The following is an 8,981-nucleotide window of genomic DNA, read 5'->3' as shown; positions in this document are numbered from 1 at the left end:
CACTTGTTGATGACCCAGCATTGAAATCAGCAACAATTTGCGGAAGGGTTGCACTTCCGCACGATTCTCTTCAGTCGTCATTGTTCCGTTCTTGCAGGATGTTTTTCCGGCTGTAGCGATGTCGGAGATTTTATGTTTTACCGGATTCCTGGTATTCACGGTACGTTGTTGAAATGGTCACACGGGGAAGTCCCCGCTTCATCGCTACCTCGGGGATACTGCGTCCCGTTGCTCGTGTGCCGATTATAACACCACGCACAAACTCACTTAAATCTTGATAAGCTGCCATTGTAGCAGCAGTAACCGATCCAACAATTGCGCCAGACACTTTTTGTCTTGTATTCTCGATCCCACCGCAGCGCCGTATTCTCCCGTTTACACATCTCTGTATTTGAATACGCATGCCTATACCAGTTTCTCTGGCGCTTCAGTGTGTATAAACATTTACTGTTTCAAATCTCATTTTTCTTATTTTCCATATTGTAATGAATGTATCTGGCACAAAGAAGTAACTTCGCATTGACTTTTCTCTAGACGCCAGCGCCAATTTGCGGCATTATAACCTTTATACAATTTTTCAGGACCGCTAACAGTACAGTGGCTGCCACGACAAGGTACATTCACTTAAAGCATATTTTATTTAATTTGTTGGCAGATACATTTATCATACTTAGTATATAGTTAGCTTCAAGGCTTAACATTAATTTGATAATTTGAATTTTTAACATTAAGATATAGATCTGCAGATGGACTATACTAGCTTTTTTTTTTCTTGTGGCTAGGGCCTCCCGTCGGGTAGACCGTTCGCCTGGTGCAGGTCTTTCGATTTGACGCCACTTCGACGACCTGCGCGTCGATGGGGATGAAATGATGATGATAAGGACAACACAACACCCAGTCCCTGAGCGGAGAAAATCCCCGACCCAGCCGGGAATCGAACACGGGACCTTAGGATTGACATTCTGTCACGCTGACCACTCAGCTACCGGGGCCGGACACTATACTAGCTGAAACCGCTCATCAAAAATAAATAAATAATGCGATCTAGATTGTGTTCTGCGGAGAGTCTGAATATACAGATCGCTGCGGGGTGTCCTCAGTTTAGTAATGCCATCTTTTAGTGAGATACCTTTGTACAGAGGCGGGTGTTTTGTGGACGGACGCGAGGCGTCTGCCGTAACAGCTACACTGGGCGAGGTAAGCGGCTCTGACGGCCGCCAGCTGATTCATCGTTCTGCAGCCGCGCGGTCAGCTACACTTCCCGTGGCAGTTCGCACGCCGCCCAATTTAGGCTGAACGTTCCGTGTTGTTATAGCAATGCAGTATAACGGTACAGGTCCAGACAGGAGCCCGGCGCCGCATGCAAAGCATGGTTTACAGTCAGCAGACGACCATTTCGATGCACCAACAGCTTCTTTAATGACGAAGCAGTTCTACTGGCAATGAACAGCGTTCTCGAAGTACGGCACTGATGTAAGTGGAAGGACTTGTCTTCTGCATTAACAAGCCCCGCTGGACGTGTATATACGAGTACCTCAGGTCAGCTGAGCCCGACGCTGCTGGATACAGCATTCCAGCCATCGGTCCAGGTTTCGTCACCCGGACGTCACTGCCGCCTTTTGTCAGGCTGGCCACCTGCCTGCTCCGCTCCAGCCACTGGAAGCCGGGATGCTGTCACACCATCCTAAATCGATAACAGCTGGTAGTCTTGGCCGCTCGCTACCGGGCTGCCTCTTCAAGAAGTGCCAGCTGGGTGTCCATACTGGCGCGCCTCGGTGCGGGGTTCGACACCCGTCGCCTGTCGTCTGCTTACTACAGCTACGCCGCACTAGTCCCGTTTACCCGTTTATGGCTAGCAATGCATAATAACTTCCACGACATTTGGCTTTCTTCATCGTGTATATCTCCGCCCACCTCCAGCAGAGAATCACTCGCCCATTCCTCGTTCCTCCACGCCATTACATTACTTTGTATAATTTGTATGTAGTGGAACTGAAATTTCAGTCATGTGAGATCACTGGCCGTAAACTGCGATTTCTTTGAATGCGAGAGAGCGCTGAAAATTTTTCAGCACATGATACATAACACCCTCTCGCTCCAGCTTTTATGGAAAAAATTTTTCTGGCTCTATGTTTTCTGTGTTATCTCAGAGTATCTTTTCATCATACTGAGATTAATGTAAAATCGTGCAAGATATTCGAAATCCTGAGAAAAACAGGGGTAAGCTATAGAGAGAGAGTGGTAATATACAATATGTACAAGAGCCAAGAGGGAACAATAATAGTGGAAGACCAAGAACAAAGTGCACGAATTTGAAAGGGAGTAAGTCAGGGATGTAGTCTTTCGCCCCTGCTGTTCAACCTATTCGTCGAAGAACCAATGACGGAAATAAAAGAAAGGTTCAAGACTGTGAGTAAAATTCAAGATGAAAAGGTACCAGTGTCAATATTCGCTGATGACTTTGCTATCCTGAATGAAAGTGGAGAAAATTGCATGATCTGCTGAATGGAATGAACAGTCTGATGAGTACTGAATATGGATTAAGAGTAAATCGAAGAAAGTAGAAAGTAATGAGATGTATCTGAAATGGGAACAGTGAGAAACTTAACATCAGGACTGATGGCCACGAGGTAGATGAAGTTAAGGAATTCTGCTACCTAGGCAGTAATGTAACCCATGAAGCCCGGAGCAAGGACGACATAAAGTGCAGACTGGCATTGGCAAAATGGGCATTCCTGACCTAGAGACGTCAACCAGTATGAAACACAGATCTTAATTCGAGGAAGAAATTTCTGCGAATGTACGTTTGAAGTACAGCATTGCATGGCTGTGAAACATAAACTGTGGTAAAACCGTAACACAACAGAATAGAACTATTTGATATGTGGTACTAAAGAAGAATGTAGAAAACAGTGTGGACTGATAAGTTAAGAAATGAGGAGGTTCTCCGCTAAATCGGCAAAGAAAGGAATATATGGAAAACACTAACAAGAAGAAGGGACAGCATGGTAGTGCATCTGTTAAACACATCAGAGAATAATTTCCGTGATACTAAAGGTACCTGTAGAGGGTAGAAACTGTAGAGGAAGACAGAGGTTGGGATGCACTCTGCAAGTAATTGAGGACGTAGGTTGCAAGTGCTACTCTGAGCTGAAAACATTGGCACAGTAGAGAAAATCGTGGTGAGGCACATCAGACCAGTCAAGAGATTGATGACAAAGAGAGAGAGAGTTCTCAAGAATATTGCATTTTGTTTCCACATGTCTTGGTTATATAAGATTTTTAAGAATGTCATATTTTCTGGCCTAAGATGGGGTAAGATTGAGAACACTACTGATAATTTCATACATTGTGATTCGCAGTCAGTACCTACGTATATTTTCAGAAGTCGTCAATATTCAAGCAATTGTGGATTTTTGTTTCATTCAGTTTCAAGTGAAGAAATCTGTAACACAGTATGTCTGTAAAATTCTAAACGACACCCGAGAAGATGAAGGTGGCCCAACATATGACGAGACATTTCTAAGACAATCACGAAATTGCATTACAATTTTACTGGTCTAATATAGCAGATGAACGAACTGTCTCTAAATGGGTTATAGGAAGTCACTGAGTGCTCCAAGTATTGATAGAAGATGATTTTCTATATTCATCAAGAAATCGCTCGAACTGTATCAGAAGACTCTGCAACAACAACAACATTGTGATAACCAAAAGATTTGTATACTCTGATTTCTCCAGACTTAAGTAAACCTATCACAAGAAATGCTTATAATAAATTCCCAAACCTTCTAAATTTTCAAGTTTTTTTCATGTTTAATTTTTTAAACATTCTACATTAATTCTCAGTTATATATTTGACTTATACTCTAATAACATTGGTGTTTGTACACGGTCTACCCACATTAATGAGACACCGCCTATGTTCGACGCCAACCACAGGGCAGTAACGACACTCGCTGACAGCAGCTAGCGGCATCGGCACTAGGGCGTATATAAAGGGCGTGTGGGCGGACACGGGAAACAGAGCAATATTTGTCATGTAGCGGTAACAGAGCGATTCGTCTGACGTCCAAAATAGCATGATCATTGGCTTTCGGACCAAGGGTGGAAGCATTTCCGGAACGGCTACGTTCGTAAACTGTTTGTATGCCACCGAAGTTAAAGGATACTGTGCACGGCAAAATCGGCACCGAGCCAACTGTGGTGCAACACGGGCCATAGATGGAAGATGTGAACGACGGCTGGGGACATGTGTACGAAGTAACAGACAAGCGCCGGCCGGAGTGGCCGAGCGGTTCTAGGCGCTACAGTCTGGAGCCGCGCGACCGCTACGGTCGCAGGTTCGAATCCTGCCTCGAGCATGGATGTGTGTGCTGTCCTTAGGTTAGTTAGGTTTAAGCAGTTCTAAGTTCTAGGGGACTGATGACCTCAGCAGTTAAGTCCCATTGTGCTCAGAGCCATTAACAGACGAGCAATTGTTGAGCATCTGATCACTCGAATAAACCAAGGGACTACAAACAGCGCCTCCTCAACGAGCGTTGAGCGAACACTGTTGCGTTTAGGGCTCCGCAGCAGGCACCTGGTTCATGCACCCATGCTGACTGTTGTTCAACGGCGACGATGGTTGGAATTTGGACGCCGGATGAGGAAGGATTATGATCTTGTGAACGTTTCGGTGGTATTTCCTGGGTGATGTCGTCTTTCTGGAAGGGACAATGGATAAACACAGGTATGAATCTACCCTTGGGGATCATGTCCACCACTACATGCAGTTTGTTTCTATTCGTCAAGATGGCATCGACCAGCAGGACAATGCAATTTATACACAGCTCACAGCGCACGTGCGTGGTTCTACGTACACCAGAATGACTTTACCCTACTCCCCTGGCCGCCAAACTACCAGAATGTAAAGCAATAGAGAATCTGTGGCGGGCTACCCGCGCCATGGATCCTCAACCGAAAAACCTAGCGCAACAGGCCACGACTTTATAGTTGGCATGGTTCCACATTCCTGTCAGCAACTTCCAGAATCTCACCTTCCAGAATCTCATGCACGTCTCGTGGCGGTTAGCGCTGCAAAAGGTTTTCATTGAAGCTTTTGACAGTTGTTCACATTAACGTAAGTGGACAGTGTAGTTACACCCGGTTTACGGTTTAGGGTATTTACTCTACATTGTCCGCTGATGTAATATACCTCAAGCTACACTACTGGCTATTAAAATTGCTACACCACGAAGACGACGTGCTACAGGCGCGAAATTTAACCGAAAGGAAGAAGATGCTGTGATATGCAAATGATTAGCTTTTCAGAGAATTCACACAAGATTGGCGCCGGTGGCGACACCTACAACGTGCTGACATGAGGAAAGTTTCCAACAGATTTCTCATATACAAACAGCAGTTGACCGGCGTTTCCTGGTGAAACGTTGTTGTAATGCCTCGTGTAAGGAGGAGAAATGCCTACCATCACGTTTCTGACTTTGATAAAGGTCGGATTGTAGCCTATCAGGATTGTGGTTTATCGTATCGCGACATTGCTGCTCGCGTTGGACCAGGTCCAATGACTGTTAGCAGAATATGGCATCGGTGGGTTCAGGAGGGTAATACGGAACGCCGTGCTGGATCCCAATGGCCTCGTATCACTAGGAGTCGAGATGACAGGCATCTTATCCGCATGGCTGTAACGGATCGTGCAGCCACGTCTCGATCCCTGAGTCAACAGATGGGGGCGTTTGCAAGACAACAACCCTCTGCACGAACAGTTCGACGACGTTTGCAGCAGCATGGAGTATCAGCTCGGAGACCATGGCTGTGGTTACCCTTGACGCTGCATCACAGACAGGAGCGTCTGCGATGGTGTACTCAACGACGAACCTGGGTGCACGAATGGCAAAACGTCATTTTTTCGGATCAATCCTTGTTTCGTTTACAGTATCATGATGGTCGCATCCGTGTTTGGCGACATCGCGGTGAACGCACATTGGAAGCGTGTATTCGTCATCGCCATACTGGCGTATCACCTGGCGTGATGGTATGTGGTGCCATTGGTTACACGTCTCGGTCACCTCTTGTTCGCATTGACGGCACTTTGAACAGTGGACGTTACATTTAAGATGTGTTACGACCTGTGGCTCTACTCTTCATTCGATCGCTGCGAAACCCTACATTTTAGCAGGGTAATGCACGATCGCATGTTGCAGGTCCTGTGCGGGCCTTTCTGGATACAGAAAATGTTCGACTACTGCCCTGGCCAGCACGTTCTCCAGATCTCTCACCAATTAAAAACGTCTGGTCAATGGTGGCCGTCACAATACGCCAGTCACTACTCTTGAATTGTGGTATCGTGTTGAAGCTGCATGGGTAGTTGTACCTGTACACGCCATCCAAGCTCTGTTTGACTCAATACCCAGGCGTATCAAGGCCGTTATTACGGCCAAAGGTGGTTGTTGTGGGTGCTGATTCCTCAGGATCTATGCACCCAAACTGCGTGAAAATGTAATCACATTTCAGTTCTAGTATAATATATTTGTCCAATGAATATCCGTTTATCATCTGCATTTCTTCTTGGTGTAGCAATTTTAATGGCGAGTAGTGTATTAATAAGCAACATACCAAACGTGTGGGGGACGCAGCTGCTGCAGCTACTTGGCATCGTCAGCGGCAGCGACGGTGACAGCTGTCAGCTTCCTCTCATCTCGAATGCTTCCTCAGTTGGCCTCAGCCCCCCCCCCCCCCCCCCCCCCCCTCAGACTGAGCAGACTCACAGGGCGTCGCGATATGAGCTCCGCGGCTGCTCGCTTATTACAGTACTCTGCAGCTTAGCCTGAGAGCGGGAGCGCGGCGGCGCGCAGGGGCGTGGGGGCGTGGGGGCGTGCCTCACGCTTGGCTGCACACCCAGGCTCAGCACCATCATTCTCACTTCTCGCGACGTTCTAACAGCCGCTGTCGGCCAGCGCGGAGTTTTCGCAGAGCCACGATAGGGTTAAAAGACACCGAGACCGTGATGAGGCTTTCTAGCACAGTTCACTCTCCACATTTTCACGTATCGTTTGTTCCATGAAACCGCTGTAACACTGGCATATGATCGCGGAAAATATTCGTACGTCAAGTGAATAATAATTAATACTTCCCTAAAATTTAAATTAGTTCCCATCTGACGTTTAATGTCAGTCGTTGCAAGTATGGCTTTAGAGTCTCTATAAGGGACCTAAGTTTGCCACTCATACGTATCCGGAATGAAACAAAATGAGGAAAATGTAGTGGGCCAGGGATGCTCCTATGTCGAGAGTTCACACTATATACAGGAATGCACAATCCATAAATGCATAAAAAAACTGCTCTTACAACACGAAGTTAGTTTTTTTTTTAATGGCATATGTATGTTTTTCCTGCCAAGATGAAAACTAGAGATACAGCTAGTGATGGCAGTCTTGGTTTTATTCCTCTAAACCTGATACCTTCTGGATACTTAAACATTAAATAACGGACATGGTGCCATGTTTTGTGCCGTAATGTGGATTGCCTGCACTATTCTGGAGCCTGCTGTAGGCAATACTTGCTCTGCGCTTTATGGCAGGTACAGTCCTTTAATCCAACTCATTTCGGTGTGAGGTTCAGAACAGTGAGAACAAGTCTGCCGTCACTAATTGTACTTCTAGATTTAATTTCCCTAGAAAAACTTACATGTGCCATTTAAGAAAAGGTAACTTTTTGTCGACAGCGATGTTTGTTTACATTTATGAACTGTGCATTCATGCCCATTGTGTGAGGCCTTGACAGAGATGCATCCCTGGCCAATTGTATTTCACACATTTTGCTTCTTTTCGGAGATATACATGACATGGAAAAATTAGGTGGGACACTATATACAGGGTGTTTCAAAAATGACCGGTATATTTGAAACGGTAATAAAAACTAAACGAGCAGCGATAGAAATACACCGTTTGTTGCAATATGCTTGGGACAACAGTACATTTTCAGGCAGACAAACTTTCGAAATTACAGTAGTTACAATTTTCAACAACAGATGGCGCTGCGGTCTGGGAAACTCTATAGTACGATATTTTCCACATATCCACCATGCGTAGCAATAATATGGCGTAGTCTCTGAATGAAATTACCCGAAACCTTTGACAACGTGTCTGGCGGAATGGCTTCACATGCAGATGAGATGTACTGCTTCAGCTGTTCAATTGTTTCTGGATTCTGGCGGTACACCTGGTCTTTCAAGTGTCCCCACAGAAAGAAGTCACAGGGGTTCATGTCTGGCGAATAGGGAGGCCAATCCACGCCGCCTCCTGTATGTTTCGGATAGCCCAAAGCAATCACACGATCATCGACATATTCATTCAGGAAATTAAAGACGTCAGCCGTGCGATGTGGCCGGGCACCATCTTGCATAAACCACGAGGTGTTCGCAGTGTCGTCTAAGGCAGTTTGTACCGCCACAAATTCACGAAGAATGTCCAGATAGCGTGATGCAGTAATCGTTTCGGATCTGAAAAATGGGCCAATGATTCCTTTGGAAGACATGGCGGTCCAGACCAGTACTTTTTGAGGATGCAGGGACGATGGGACTGCAACATGGGGCTTTTCGTTTCCCCATATGCGCCAGTTCTGTTTATTGACGAAGCCGTCCAGGTAAAAATAAGCTTCGTCAGTAAACCAAATCCTGCCCACATGCATATCGCCGTCATCAATCCTGTGCACTATATCGTTAGCGAATGTCTCTCGTGCAGCAATGGTAGCGGCGCTGAGGGGTTGCCGCGTTTGAATTTTGTATGGATAGAGGTGTAAACTCTGGCGCATGAGACGATACGTGGACGTTGGCGTCATTTGGACCGCAGCTGCAACACGACGAACGGAAACCCGAGGCCGCTGTTGGATCACCTGCTGCACTAGCTGCGCGTTGCCCTCTGTGGTTGCCGTACGCGGTCGCCCTACCTTTCCAGCACGTTCATCCGTCACGTTCCCAGTCC

The sequence above is a fragment of the Schistocerca nitens genome, chromosome 2, assembly GCF_023898315.1.
Source record: "Schistocerca nitens isolate TAMUIC-IGC-003100 chromosome 2, iqSchNite1.1, whole genome shotgun sequence".
NCBI classification, from domain to species: Eukaryota; Metazoa; Arthropoda; class Insecta; order Orthoptera; family Acrididae; genus Schistocerca; species Schistocerca nitens.
This window is presented reverse-complemented; position numbering follows the sequence as displayed.